Source organism: Trachemys scripta, chromosome 7 (genome assembly GCF_013100865.1).
Source record: "Trachemys scripta elegans isolate TJP31775 chromosome 7, CAS_Tse_1.0, whole genome shotgun sequence".
NCBI classification, from domain to species: domain Eukaryota; kingdom Metazoa; phylum Chordata; order Testudines; family Emydidae; genus Trachemys; species Trachemys scripta.
In genome coordinates this window covers 91,199,885-91,215,740 of record NC_048304.1, presented here as the reverse complement: position 1 = coordinate 91,215,740, position 15,856 = coordinate 91,199,885, and the positions used below count along the sequence as shown (strand labels likewise).

Here is a 15,856-nt window from a genome sequence, read left to right as displayed (position 1 = left end):
AAAGAAAATCACATAACATTCATTATGTGGATGAAGAACAAGTCAATCACCCCTCTCCACAGTCCAATGCCTTTAGTACAGGGGTGAGCAAACTTTTTGGTCTGAGGGCCATATCTGGATGTGGAAATTGTATGGCGGGCCATGAATGCTCACGAAATTGGGGGTTGCGGTGCGGGAGGAGATGAGGACTTCGACTGGGGTTGCGGGCTCTTGGGTGGGGCTGGGGATGAGAGGCTGGGACCGAGGGGTTCGAAGGGTGGGAGGGGGATCAGGAGGGGGCAGGGGCGTAGGAGGGTGTCAGGGGTGCAGGCTTCGGGCGGCACTTACCTCAAGCAGCTCCCAGAAGCAGCGGCATGTCCTCCCTCCAGCTTCTATGCAGAGGCGCGGCCAGGCGGCTCTGCACACTACCCCGGCCACAGGCGCTGCCCCGGCAGCTCCCATTGGCCATGGTTGCTGGCTAATTGGAGCTGTGGGGGCAGTGTGCGGAGTCCCCTTGGCTGCCCCTACGTGTAGGAGGCAGAGGGAGGACATGCTGCTGCTTCTGGGAGCTGACCAGAGCCCCAGCACGTGTGGAGCAGGGCAAGCCCCTGACTTCACTCCCTGGCTGGAGCTCGAGGACCATATTAAAATGTCTGAAGGGCTGGATGCAGCCCCTGGGCCGTAGTTTGCCCACCTCTGCTTTAGTGTATTGGAAATTGCTTTATAGGGGGTTTAAAGGACAAGAAAAAAAGTGATGTGATGCACTGTGCTGCAGCTCTGAGATGGTCAATTTTATGAAGTCCTCCATCCACAATTAGTTCTTAAAATTGGGGTTCTATTATAATCATCTGTGTGCTGACTTGATTAAAGGACAAAAAGGAAGGACAGTTACTTTTACGTATGTTCTACTTTTTGTAAACTGTATGTTTATAGTGCTATCAATTTAATGAGTTGTTATAATTTGCTAGCATTGTGAACATCTGCAGATTTTCTCAGAAGGAAGTCTTAGAGTTGAACATTGTCACTGCAAAATAAATAATGAAGTTGTTTGAAATCCTGCATCTAATTTGCAAATACAGTTTTTATAATTCAGCAGTGCATTGTGGTCTAGTGGGTAGATTATGGGAATGGAAGATGGGTTTCCTGGGTTATATAGCCTCTGCCTTGTGTGACCTTGAGAAAGTCACTACCCACCAGAGATCTTTTGACTTAATTAACAACTGTGCTTTTAAATTACTCATTTGCTAGTGGAATAGCAAAATAGTAGTAGTACTGTAATAAAAATAATTAGTGTCATTGCTGCTCAGCACATCTAAAAAGAATAAGTAATCTTAAAATTTTATATTCTGTTAGCACCCTGATTAGAGCCTCCATTTTGGCAGGCACTGAACAAATACATAGGAAGAGAGTTCCTGCTTCATAGAGCCTCGTGTCTAAAAAAAATAGTTTAAAAATAAATCTAAGTACTAAGAAAATATTTCAAGTGTCCAAGTGACTTTGGCTCCTAAGTCCCATTTTTTCAAAAGTGATTTAGGCATCGAGGAGATGTGGGCTTCACATCCAAAATTTACAAATAAATTCTAAAATTTAAAATGAAATTGGTCGGTAAAAATTACCAATAAAACCTCTTAACAGAGGAAAACACCTTAAATTTAAATGGGAAAACAGTGCAAATGCTTTTCTATGAGTCTGGGAGTTTCATCCATGTCTGTAGTCCTGAATAGGGATGGGTGCATAGTTATTTATGCGTAAGGAAACATTTGTGTCTGAAATAGTTGTGATTTTCCCGCAGTATTTCAGTTCCTGTATAGTGAAATATCAGGAGAAGCCTGTATCTTGTTTTATGACATCCCCATAAATGGTCCACAAGGTAAAAAGCTCATGAAAAACACTAACAATCACACACACTTAAGAATTATTCAGGTTCCTGCATAGCTCTAAACTTGCCATTATGGAGAGAGAGGAGTAATATAAATGCTGTTCTAGGCTATTGACTTTGTGTATGCAGGAGGTATTTATTCTGGGCCTGATTTGTAAATCTAGCTGCCTAAAGTATCCATGCAAAACGCCCTGGGGGCAAGAATAGTAATATAGTTTGCAAAACCTCGTGCAATGGCTATCAGTAGTTACTGTAACTCATCAATGAAATTTCATTTTATATATATTGTATATGGTGAACTTCAGTTTGGTTCTCAACAGTTTAATTTAAAATTCATTTGGGCTTTAGTTTTGGCTTATTGAGATTAGCTTTAAGATCTGTTTGTGCTTTTTAAAAATTGTAGTTACTGTACTTAACTTTACAGTGCTGTGTTCTTCAAAGTATTTATTTTGTCTATGAAGTTTAAGAAACAATGACTTATGTGATACTCATATATTACATGGATGAATTTGGGGGTTTGCTGTTATGATGACTCTGTAACAGATGTCCTGTTCAAACAAAAACACTTCAAGAATCTTATACTGATTTGGTAGGCTGTTCTCATGAGTTATGATCAAAGATAGGAATGATCAGATAATGGGAAATGTATTTTCATATCCAATGGATGTGGTGTTGCAAAAAAGATTTTGGTGAATAAAATTAATTACTGAACATAGCTTCGTTACAATAAGTATTGTAGTAAAAGGTTTTGGGTGTGTTTATTGATATCAGAATGCATCTGTAGTTCTATTTCTCATATAATAAAATCTTAGTAAATTCAACTGAGAAAATCAACATAAGGTAGCCAACTTACAGCTTGCATAAAAGCTTTTATCTCTTGGAAAAAAGGATCTTTTTGACCTGAAAGACCTTATATGTTGTAATAGATTCTTTGGACCGATAAGAAATCATCATTCTTACTGCCTTTGCATCAAAAAACAAAACTTTAAAAAATTTAATCAATTAAATTCAAAATTAGCACTTGTTTGTTCATTCAGCTATAACTGGTGGTACTATTAGTGTATTTTAATTAACACCAAAAGGGATCCAGTTTTCCTTTGCTTGACTGTAGTATTTTGAGACTCTGCACAATCCAAGATAGCTAAATTAAACTACAAAATAAAGGCAGCTGAATGAGATTTGGGATGGGATAGGGAACATAACATGAAAGCTTTAGCTACTGTCATGTTGTCAGCTACATAAATTAAAGCTATAGAACCCTATGTCATAGCAGCTAGATTCTGTGTTCCTAAACAAAGTAACATACCATTCTGGGCTGCCTGGATAATTAATATAAGGATTTGGCTGCTCAGGAGTGCACATCTGGTTTGGCTAGGAGACCTCCTCTGACAGACAAGAGAACAGGCTGTTAGCCAACTTCACAGGAAATGGTGGCCAGTGAGGAGCTGGGTTTTCTCCCTCCCCCACTTCCCCTTTAAAAGGCAAGATGGATAAAGGGTAGTTTTTTTTTCTTTACCGGGGTGATTGACAAGAATTACCTGGGAGGAAGGAAGAAGGATATGGAGCTTTTAAATGCAGGACGTCCTTCTTGAGTGAAGAAGGAGGCCAGCTCCAAATGGACCCAGAGCAGCGCAGGGCAGTAGAGTTCAAACCAATGACCGGAGAGGCGAGAACAGGCATTGTGGGAAATCTCCTGGAGGCCAATCACAGCGCTATAATCGACCAGGGCGTACACTGGCACCGCAATGCTGTACCCCCGGCGCAGAAAGATCTACTACGCCTCTCGTCAGGGTGGTTTTTTTACAGCGCTGCAACTGCGCAGTTTCTGCTCACGAAGTAGCTTGGTAGTGTGTAAACCTCAGGAGTTACAGCACAGAAAGCTGCTTTACTGCACAGAAACTTGCCAGTGCAGACAGGTCATGAGGAAAGGGAGAAGGCGATTGGACCATTCCCCAGTTCCTCCTGGCAGTTGCATATACACTTTACAGTGCACATGAATTGGGGTTATCATGGTATGTCTGAATTGCAATCAGAAGTGTGACTGTAGCACATGTAGACATACCTGACCTAGCTTTGATCTAACTAGCTCATATAATAACAGCAGTGAAGCTGTGACTGCATGCCTATGTAATCAAGTGGCTAACCCAGACTATTCGAGGTATAGCAAGATCAAAGCTATCCTGCATATTTCTATCCAGGGCCAGCTTTAGGAAGTGCAGGGCCCAATTCGAACATTTTCGGTGGGGCTTCGGCAGGGATGACTTAAAAAAAAAAAAAACACGTAAAAAAAAAACCCTTTCATTTCTTCCATGTATTATTTACTTTCCATAACTATATAAATAATAACAAAATTATATATTACGTACATTGCTGGCTGGAGGCAGGGCAGGGGCTGACTGGAGGTAGGGTCTGGCTGGAGGCAGGGCAAGGGGTGCAGGGCTGGCTGCGGGCAGGGCAAGGGGTGGGGGGCTGGCTGCGGGCAGAGCAGGGGGTGCGGGGCTGGCTGCAGGCAGGGGGTGCGGGGCTGGTTGCAGGCAGGGCAGGCGGTGCAGGGCTGGCTGGAAACGGGCTGGTGCGGGCAGGGCAGGGAGTGCGGGGCTGGTGTGGGCAGGGCAGGGAGTGCAGGAGGGGCTGGCTGGAGACAGGGACTGGCTGTGGGCAGGGCAGGGGATGCGGGGCTGGTGCGGGCAGGGGGTGCAGCAGGGGCTGGCTGCGGGCGGGGGTGCAGCAGGGGCTGGCTGGAGACGGGCTGGCTGCAGGGCAGGGGTGTGGGGCTGGTGCGGGCAGGGGGTGCAGCAGGGGCTGGCTGCGGGCAGGGGATACGGGGCTGGCTGGAGACGGGATGGCTGCAGGGCAGGGGTGCGGGGCTGGTGCGGGCAGGGGTTGCAGCAGGGGCTGGCTGCGGGCAAGGCAGGGGCTCCCCTGATTCTACCACCCCGGCCCTTTAAATAGCTGCTGGAGCCCTGGGGAAGCAGCAGGGCTCCTGTGGCTATTTAAAGGACCGGGGTGGCAGAGGCAGCTGGAGCCCCGGCCCTTTAAATAGCCCCTGGAGCCCCCTGCTACCCCAGGGCTCTGAGGGCTATTTAAAGGGCCCTGGGCGCCCCTGCTTCTACCACCCCAGCCCTTTAAATAGCAGAGGGAGCTCTGGGGAAGCGGTGGGGCTCCAATGGCTATTTAAAGGTCCGGGGCTGTAGAAGCAACGGGAGCCCCGGACTTTTTAAATATCCTCCAGAGCCCCGCAGCCCTACCCCAGGGCTCCAGAAGTGGGGCTCTGGTGGCAATTTAAAGGGCCTGGGGCTCCAGCCCCTCCTGGGAGCCCCAGGCCCTTTAAATTGTCCCTGGGGAAGCTGGGCTGCCCCAGTACAGCGTACCGGCGGTGGCAAGGGCGCGGGGCCGATTCAGGGGAATTGGCTGAATCGGCTTAAAGTCGGCCCTGTTTCTATCCATGCTAGAGTTACTCCTCTGATTTCAGTGGAGTCAGAGACTGAATGGATAAAGAGATCGAACTAATCCCCTAGATGTGATCTTGAGGCAGATGGGGCAGTGTGTGAAAGTTTACCTTTCTGCTTCCCCATGTTGTACCTGTTTTGTGGCTAGATGTAGCTTTTGTCAGTGGCATCTGCTTGATAGATTTCCTGAGTGCAAAATTACATGCCTGAGCTGTTCTTTCCCACAGCTGAAAATACACTGATGGAAACTTGCAGCCATCTTCAAACATCCCACCTCCCCAAGTAGTCTGCGTGTGTACAAAATACATCTCTCTTACAATCTGAGTTATGTTCTGATGTTTTGTGGAACGGACATAGGTAATTAAGATCTCAATATTAAATACCTTTTCAGTTTCATATACTGTCACTAAATGTCGTAATTATATCTGTTGTTGAGTTTTAATATTATATTTCATAAATAAGCGTGGGAATTTTGGAGAAAATTGATCAATAGTTAATTATAAATGTACTGTATTTAATGTTTAATGGTAAACTACTGAAGTATACAACTTTAATCTTAAGCATTACTTTTAGTAAGTGCTCAGCATCTCTTAGTTAATAAATAGTTCTTGACCCTGTACTTCAAATGTCTATTAGGTTTGTTTGTAGCCTTTATATCTTTCTCCCTTGAGTATATTTTTGGTTATTTTTTTGTTAAATACAATAGGGACTCTAGAGCCAGATAAGTAAATCATAAGTTTGCATGCAAAAGAGAACACTGAGAGGGGACATAACAGTTTTCAAGTACATAAAATATTGTAACAAGGAGGAGGGAGAAAAATTGTTCTTAACCGCTGAGGATAGGACAAGAAGCAATGGGCTTAAATTGCAGCAAGGGAGGTTTAGGTTGGACATCAGGAAAAACTTCCTAACTGTCAGGGTGGTTAAGCACTGGAATAAATTGCCTAAGGACGTTGTGGAATCTCCATCATTGGAGAATTTTAAGAGCAGGTTAGACAAACACCTGTCAGGGATGGTCTAGAAGATAATACTTAGTTCTTCCATGAGGGCAGGGGACTCGACTAGATGACCTCTCGAAGTCCCTTCCAGTCCTATGATTCTATGCAGATTGTATCTGAAGAGGTTTGACCTATTCTGGCAACAGAGTTTTTATTCCTATAGATACTGTAGTTGTATTTTTGATTTTATCTGCTGCAGTTTATAAATCTTTTCAGGAAGAATATTATCAGAACACTTCAAGTGCTACAGGTTTCTTAAATTCCTACATATGAATTTCTCAGTTTTTATCTCAATGTTCTCATCTGTATCTTATAGTAACTGAGCTTTTCCCAAGTAGACTGGATTTATACCATTTTCAGCAGTCTTACACTGGCAGATATGGAAAACGTTTTAGGAAAAAGAATTTGTCAGTCTTAAAGTCTTTGCTATTTGGTCAAATCTTACTGGCTTTTTGTGCTTTTTTTTTTTTTTTAAGAGGCAGTTGAAACTAGCAGGAGTCCAGTTTTGTAAAATTAAATTTCTTTAATATAAAATTAAAATACTGTGTATGAATGGAAGTGAAATACAGCCCCTGAATATATTAAAATCTTCCAAATAGGGGCCCAGTTCTCAGGAAAAGTTAATTATAACAGAATTTCTGTAGAAAACATCTGTATGATGGGTTTGTCCCTATTTCTTTGCAAGTAATAGCACACTTCCTGTCCATTGCCCCCTCATAACTTAGCCACCTTCAACAAGGAGAGGAAAGAATGATTTGGTAATTGGATATAGTGGTCTTATCGGGACTTCTGGGTCCATTAGGACATCATTGTGGAACTGCACCACGCTGTGATCTAGGTCAAAGCATTTTGCTGAACTCTCTATGCCTCAGCTGGCCTATTTTTATATGATTAATTTACCTTATGGGAGATGATATGAGGCTCAGTGTTTAAAAGAGAGAACCTCAAATGATAGGAATGCTTAATTTTATCCTTTCCTTTCCTCTTTGTCACCCACTTGCTTATCTGAGCATTTAATTGACTCTTTTCTGGAAACCGTTTCACTTCCATTCTGTATCTTGTAAGATTATTTATAAAGATGCTGTTTCTTCACCAGTAAGAATCAATATTTCTGAGATGAAGATGAACTTAAGAGTGAGTTGTGAAATTTTGGTCATCTGCCCCCAAAAATCATCTAGACCAAAGCAATGATAAAAGTTTAAATGCATAAAATTACTGAACAAAAAGTAAACCCTCACAAATATTGCTATAACAGAATCATTATCTGTCTTGAAATAAACTGAAACCTCTTTTCTGCTCATGATGAAAAGTAAGATTTCACTAAAGTGCTGCATGTGTGTAGGGGTTTATCCGCATGTAATAATTTGTGAGGTTGGGGCATATAGTTGTAACAGCATCCCTGCTAGTGGTTTTAGGCCTTTCAGGCACCAAGCAATATTTGGATTTAAGCTTAATGGCAAATAAATATTGCCACTACCAGATCAATCTATTCTCTGGGCTGAAGGGCGCAACTTGATATTTTGTACCTTTTCTCCATGGATTGAGAATGAATACGTTTCTCAGACTACTAGATGGTTTCAGAAAAACATGCGCTAGAAAAAATATCAAACCACTTTTTAACTACACATGAAGTATCTCATTTAATAACTAATAATTAAGAAAAATTTTGAATAGGGACTCAACACTCTGAGGTTGAAAGGTTCTCCCAAAATGTGCATTTGTTCTTCTTTACATTCATTTACAGAAATTCAGAGATCTCCCAAGACCAAATAATCCTCCTTCATTGTCTTTTGAAAGGCATGTCTACTTGGTGGGATAACGTGCCTTACAGCGGTGTGACTGCTAAAGCACGGTAAAGTATTGCGTATTAATTGGTCTGTGTACAAGTGACTGGTGTGCACTAAAAATTTTCCAGGGAAGAATCCTTCTGTTGATGTAGCTGTGCCTAATTTAGGGGATAGGTAGACTTAACCACGGCATGCAGGGCATAACATTTTTCACAGCCCTGAGCAACGTGGCTAGGTTGATCTAATTTTTAAGTGTCGATGAGGCCTCAGATACGGTTTCTGCAGTTTTAGATTTCCTTCCGTAAACTCTTCTCTCATTGTTTGTGGGCTGTTTCATTAAAAATAACTACACTATATAGGTTCTGGTTAAATTTAGTTCTCCGTTTCTTTTAAATTTAAAAGATAACTTTTCTTCTTGATTGCAACCTTCTGTGCTACAACAAATTAATGTCCTATTTTTCCTTCATAAAAGAGAGGACATAATCTACCTTACTAAATACTAATAATTAAGAGTTTGTTAGGTTAAAATCTTCAATTATGATCAAACATCTAGATCAGGGGTAGGCAAAGATCTGGGTATGGAAATTGTATGGTGGACCATGAATGCTCATGAAAGTGGGGGTTGGGGTGCAGCTGGGGGTGCAGGCTCAGGGGTGAAGTTGGGGGTGCAGGAGCGTATTCCAGGATGGGACAGAGGGGTTCGGACGGCAGGAAGGGGATCAGGGCTGGGGCAGGGGCGCGGGAGGGGGAGCAGGCTCCCGGCGGTACTTACCTCAAGCAGCTCCCAGAAGCAGCGGCATGTCCCCTCTACGGCTCCTATGCAGAGGCGTGGCCAGGCAGTTCTGCGCACTGCCCTATCAGCTCCCATTGGCTGTGGTTTCTGGCCAATGGGAGCTGCGGGGGTGGCGCTTGGGGTGAGGGCAGCGTGCAGAGCACCCTGGCTGCTCCTATGAGTAGGAGCTGAAAGGGGGACATGCTGCTGCTGCTTCCAGGAGCCGCACAGAACAGGGCAAGCCCCCAAACGCACTCCCTGCCTGCAGCACTGGAGTGGGGCAAGCCCCAGATCCCGCCCCCTGGCGGAAGCTCAAGGGCCAGATTAAAATGTCTGGATGCCCGAATGCAGCCCGGGCCGTAGTTTTCCCACCCCTGATCTAGATCTTGGGTCTGTAGGTGTTAGACATCCAGGGTGAAGAACAGATTTCTAGCAAGAAGTTCAACTCGGCTTGTCTACACCAAGGGTTCTCAACCTTTTTCTTTCTGAGGCACCCCCAACATGCTATAAAAATTCCACGGCCCACCAATGCCATATAAAAGCCAGAGCTAGCGTTAGAGGGTAGCAAGCAAGATAGCTGCCTGGGGCCCCAAACCACCGGCAGACCGGCAAAGCCATATTGCTCAGGCTTCAACTTCAGCCCCAGGTGGCAAGGCTCAGGGCCCTGGGTTTCAGGCCTGCACAGCGGTGCTTCAACTTTCTGCCCTGGGCTCAAGCAAGTCTCACATTGCCCCTGCTTGGTGGACCTCCTAAAACCTGCTTGCAGCCCCCCATGGGGGTCTGGACCCCTGGTTGAGAACAGCTGGGTCTACACTACAAAATTTAGGTCGATTTAATTTAGGTTGACTACAACCATTGAAGTAATTCAATAGGTTGTTGGTGTCCACACTACCCTCCTCCTGCCGGTGGAACACGTCCTCACCAGGAGTGCTTGCACCCTTGCAGTGGGGCATTTTGGAGCACTGACAGCCACACGGGCTGGAGCCCCCCACCTGCTCAATTTCACAGCACAGAGTCTACCAGTAGTGAAATTAATGTTCTTGTCAACTTTATGCTGCTATTGTCTCCGTTCAGAGCAGCTGCACTGTGACAGCTCTGGGAGCTCTGTGGGGAGAGGGAAGCCCAGGTAGCAGCCCAGCTGGGAGTCCGGGGGGTAGCAGGGCTCCCAGTGGCGAGAGAGGATCCTGGGCAGCAGCCCGATTGGAGCAGGTAGGCCAGAGCCTAGGCGGCAGCTGGGCTCTAGCTGGAGCCCCCCACTCGTCCTGGGGTGACAGCCTGAGCTGTGAGCCAGGTGTGGGGATCACAGAAGGGAACCTACCAGCCTTTCTTGTCAATTTCAGGACTCCAGCAGTCCATGATATTGACTAGAATTTTATCCAACAGCCAGTGTAAGTAACTCAGTGTCTGTCACCTTAACTACACCAACATAAGCTCTCCTGGAGGTGGAGTTATTATGTCTGTCTAGTAGGGCAATTAAATTGGCGGGAGCAATTGTATTGTAGCATCTGACATAGGCTGACATAAGGTAGCTAATATCGATCTAATCTTTGTAGTGTAGACCAAGCTTCATTAAGTTGAGGCTAATACCGTTTTAATATTCCTTGTCCTGGTCTATAGTAGCTTTTTTGTATTTTTTTTCCAATGATACTGGCTGTTTGTCTTTTCAAAGTACAGTGGTTGTGGTTTGTGGAATTTGTTAGTGGTGAAACATCCTGCTTTTTGTAGCCTCGGTCAAAATTTTCAGAGCCTTTTTGACTATTTAAACGCAAGCATCTTTTAGCACCTTACACCGCTCTGTATACACTTTCTAATATAAATAAACCACAGTCAAACTTGAATTGGAGGATGTAGCAAAGTGACTCAAAGTGATTAGAGACGTTGGGGCTGCTGCAGGCAGTGAAGAGAGTTTTGTCCCATTAAATCTTACATCCCGGAAGAGAAAATAAGCATACACGTTGCAATAAAGCAAGTTTATTTTTATCTTCTTTTCTTATCCTAAGGGCTTTCAGTAATTAAAGAGTAAAATTACTGGAGAGGATCTGGATTCATGGTTAGGAGGGAATCTGTTTCAGGTGGTCCACTGTAGGAGAATAGGAACTAGTAGGATAAGCATTCTTCTGGCAATTCTTGAACAACAAATCAGAATCCTGTAAAACACAAACTTCTTATTAAACACTCTGTGCTGCCAGTGTCCTGTATGGGATTTTAAAGTGATCACACACTATTTCCCAGAGAAGTGCACTAAAGGTTTAACATTGTATCAAAGAAAATGGAATTTCAGCACAGTTATTTTATTGAGTCAAGTTAATAGTATATTGTGCCAAAATATGTCATAGCTTAGCTCCATTTCAGTCATTAGAGAAGAAGGTAAGTGGAGGGGAAATGATCCAGTAGTTCAAGATTATTTAAACTAGAAGCATACAGTATTGAATTACATTTATTTTGGGGGAAGGTACTATAGGCTTTAACTGTTGTTAATGTTTAATGTTCTGTAGCATTCTTAACCGAAATAATTGACTATCAGCACATTAGTGATCCAGTCAGTGTAGTTTGGTTTGAGTGATTTTAAAGCTTACTGCAGCATTCATTTGAATGCAGTCTGATGAACTAATTGGTGAATGATGCCATAATTTATTTGTAATGATAACACTTATTTCAGATGGACAGTTCCAGTCGTTCTTAAAAACGTTATTTGAAAAGAAGAAATAGGGCTTGTATGGTTCCTAGAAAATTTCAGTACTAGACTGTTGTTTTGTCAGAAAGCTGTCTAAAATATTCTGTTGCTTCTTTTGCATGTTAATTTTGCACTACTTTGATCCATCTTGGTTTTAGCAGTCTTTTAGCATAAGGTGTTTTTTAAATGTCAATTGACCTTTTAGCTTAAAATGTTTCAGCTTGTGGGCCTGAGTCAAGGGGAAAAAGTCTGACATAAGTTTTAAGATAGATCTGAAGTCAAAAACAAAAAATGTCGCAGATAAGTCAGAAAAACAAGTTCTGAAATAGCTAACATTGTTTTGAACGCTAGCTAATTTTTACAGCACTTTTTGCTTAGGTCCGCTAGGTAGCTTATGTAAGGCTCAATGAGAAATGAACCAAAGCATGAACAGATTAATGATTCATTCCTCAGAGAATCTTAACTGTATACCAATGAATCTGGCTTTAATACCATCAGCAATATGTTTTTGAAACAGGGAGGGACTGCTACCCAGAAGCCTTTTTTTTAGAACAAATAGGTAGGTGGAACTGAAATTTTTTTCATTCCATTCAAGGTTTTTGCATTAGAAAGTACCTGAGTCACTTCAGAGATAACATCATTTTTGCAGAAATCCCATGGAGACCTTAAAACAATTATCAGAAAACTGAAAATGGTGTTAGGAATGTAAGTTTTAAGGTTGTTTGCTGAAGATAAAGGTTCCTTAAACATTTAAGGAGAAGAAAAAAATTAGAAGCTGCTCAACAACTTTTCTACTCAATCCAAGTGACGTAGACAGTTCCATGTGATAAGGAAAAGAGAAGAATCAAGATTGGAGTAGAGCCTTTGAAAAGCTAAGTTGTTACCATAAGAAGTAATCTCCCTTTCAGTTGTTTTTTTTTTTTTTTTTAAGGACTTGACATAGCTTGTTCAAGTATGACATACAGACATTCATCCTTAAAATAAAGCAGAGGGTGAAAGCTCAACAGTGAAGCAAAAACCATTTTTTTGTTTGATGTCACAAGACCAAGTAAAACCACCAGGCCTGGGGGAAGGACATTCTGGAGCCTGAAGCAGGCAACATGGCAATGGACTGCTCATGATGCAGCAACAGGAGAGATGATAAAAGGATTTAAAATAGCACCTAAACCATAGCATCATAGGAAAACTATGGAAGAAGCTAGTATCTTTTTTTTTTTTTTTTTGGACCTACATAATCAAATTTAGCCCAGAATGCTTGGTAGCATCATTTGTCTTAAGGAAACAGAAAACAAGTGTGATGGTTTTCTTATATATATTTTATAACTTTTAGACCTATTGCATATGGGGTTGACAATCATTTTATACAGATTATAAACAGGTGTCCCAGTATTAGAATGAGTTGAAATAGAAATGGAATATAATAGAAGTTAACTACTCAGAATTCTTATAATAAATTTGATGATGCTGTAAACTTCAAACTTCAGTTTGCAGTCAGAATATATAAGACTTTTATAGAAGACTTGCTAAATCCATCAGAAGCAAAGATGATTTTTCATTGCTAAATAAATGAGTTGGTTGATACTTTTGGCTTTTAGGAATATAAAATTTTGTGTGACACTATGGAGTGTTTCATTGGCCAATATAAAATCATTACCTTTGCAATAGTTTCAAATATAAGAAGCTCGCATACATTCTGAAAGAAAAAGTCTGTAGGAAATTAAAAATTTTGTAGCTCTTCCTTTTTATTTCTCCATTTGCTAAGCTTTTTCACCAGCTCTGATCCTTCCCTCTTTGGTAATTTGTACTGCCCTGCAGGAGTATAGTAATTTTAATCGATGATCTATACCTGTTCTGGGGTAGATTGCAGGCTAAGGCATAAAGCCACATAGATAAAGGGGTATGTGTTTGTGTAAGGGTTTCATGCTGGCAATAGAAACTCTTGTAAGCATTTATATCAGTTTTGAAAGTGCCTGTGGACAGGGAAAATATTTTGAAACCAATTTTTTTTCATTTTGGAAATTTTTCATTCCAGAATTTCTATTGACATGTCATGAAATAATGTAAAAATAATTAAAAATGAAGAAAAAATCATAAAATTCCAAAACAAAAATTGAGACTGCAGAAAGTGAATTTTTTTGGATTTTCCATTTGCCCCAAAATTTCAAAAATATTTGGGTTTGTCTCAAATGAGAATGAAAACAAATTTCAGAACATAGAAATTCCCTGCAAAATTGCAATTCCAATTTTTTACCAGCTCTGTCAGCACTAGAATTCCCTGGTTCTTGCTTATTGTCTTTTCCCTTTCCAGGTGTGTGGAGAGGGAGGATCATCATGTCCTCCGCCCTCTCTTGGTCACTCATTAATGCAGTTAGGCACAGTCTAACCTAAACTAATTTTGGTGTTGTTTATTGGAAGTAGAGTGAACATCACAAGTACAATTAAAAGTCAGCTTGACGACTCAGGTGAGAGAATGTTTTAGAACACACACTAATTGTGAAGACCAATTGGAATATTATTGCTACAGTATATTTATTCAAGTAGGTTTGCAGTGAGTATTCAGAATTAACTTCCCAGTGGCTGAATTGGATTTTTGTGGAACCACTGCTATTTTTTGAAGCTGCCCTCTTGTGTCCCAGAACCTAGGGTTGTCTACACAAGGATGCATTGGAAAATGAATCCGAATTAACTAAAGGTCTGAATTAAAAGTGAATTAGTTAAACTGCACTAAATCCCAGTGTGGATGTTCTTGTTCAGAATTAAAATGACGTAAATTAAATGTAGCTTACTTTACTTTGGAAGTGAATTAAGCTAAACTGAATCAAGACCACATCAGTTCTCACTGAGGCTTTGTTTGCATTAGATACTTACATCAGCATTCCTATCTGTCTCAGGGGTGTGAAAAATCCACACCCCCTGGGAGACATAGCTATACCAACCTAAACTCTGGTGTAGACAGTGCTAGGTTTCTGAAAGAATTCTGTTGACCTAGCTACCACCTCTCTGGGAGGTGGATTACCTGTGCCGACAGCTGAATTCTTCCCGTCATCATAGGTAGTGTCTACGCTGAAGCGCTACAGCTTCAGCGGTGCAACTGCGCGGCTGTAGCATTTTAAGTGTAGACATACCTTAAGTATCCACACAGGGGTTTAATGCAGTTGAACTAATCCACTTTTAATTCATACTGTTAGGGCTTGTCTACACTTACTGGAGGATCGATACTGCGGCGATCGATGCATCGGTGGTCGATTTCTAAATCGATTGCCAATCACTTTCCCATCGACTCCTGTACTACACTTGATCGAGAAGAGTAAGGGGAGTTGACGGGAGAGCGTCTCCCGTCAACGTCACATAGTGTGGACCCCGCGGTAAGTAGATCTTAGCTACGTCGATTTGAGTTACACTATTCACGTAACTCAAATTGCGTAGCTTAGATCGACTTTTCCCTTCCCGTTCCCTAACAATGCCTTAGTTAATTGGGATTAATTTTCCTGTAAATCCCCATATAGGCAAGTCCTGAGTTTTCTTTTGGAAAAAAAAATTCAGTCTGTTGTCCTCAAGGCTGTGAAAATAACCTTTAAAAATGTGAAGAGAGTAAAATGGATGCAGTATGGTATTCCTGAATCTGTGCAACCTGGAATAATAGGTCTGAGAGAGGCTCTGATTTGGGGGACATATATTATCACTATTTTCCTGTGAAACTTTGCTAAGGAATTTAGCAGTGTTTGCAGAGCTGCTACATTCACGTTGTCAATAGTAGCCATTGACACATGAGACTGCGAATGCACACTTCCATTTTGTATACATGCCTAAGTAGTCCACCCATTTTCAAACAATCAGTTTCAAAAAGGCAGCTGAACATGCTTTTGTCTTTCCAATGAGCTACTGGGAGATTTCTAGAGAAACTTTTCTCTCAGCCACTCAGATTTAATTATTAAACTAATGGGTGTTATTTCTGCCTTGTAAGAGGTTTAATAATTGGTAAGGAGAATGGAGAATCATCTGAGAAGTGACTTAATGTTCAACAGAGAGGGAGGGTGTGTGAGGCAATATCTTTAATTGGACCAACTTCTGTTGGTGAAAGAGAAAGTTTTTGAGCTGCACAGAGCTTGTTTTGTACACAGCAAACAACAATTAATGTTCAACAGTCTTTTATCACCTTGGCTTTCTTGAATAATACATAGGAGGGAGAAATTTTTGCTGTATCGGGTTACATGAAACAAGTATATTTTTTAAATCTACATTATTTAAAAACAAATATTGCATTTACAACAGTTGCTTTTAGATAAACTCTCCTGCCAGTTAATTGACCTTGAGGCTT

The 15,856-nt window shown here is 41.8% G+C and overlaps 1 protein-coding gene across 6 annotated transcripts in view; it reads left to right on the top strand.

Annotated features, from left to right (window-relative positions):
• Nucleotides 1–15,856, top strand: part of SGMS1 (sphingomyelin synthase 1) — a 198,079-nt gene that overhangs the window by 122,880 nt on the left and 59,343 nt on the right. The window contains exon 1 of one of the 6 annotated variants that reach the window (XM_034776042.1): nt 8,050–8,157. The exons of the other annotated variants lie outside the window; for them this stretch is intronic. The gene's annotated coding sequence lies outside the window, so the exon portion shown is untranslated. Of the gene's footprint in view, nt 1–8,049; nt 8,158–15,856 lie in introns of those variants that run through there. 6 annotated transcript variants of the gene reach the window in all.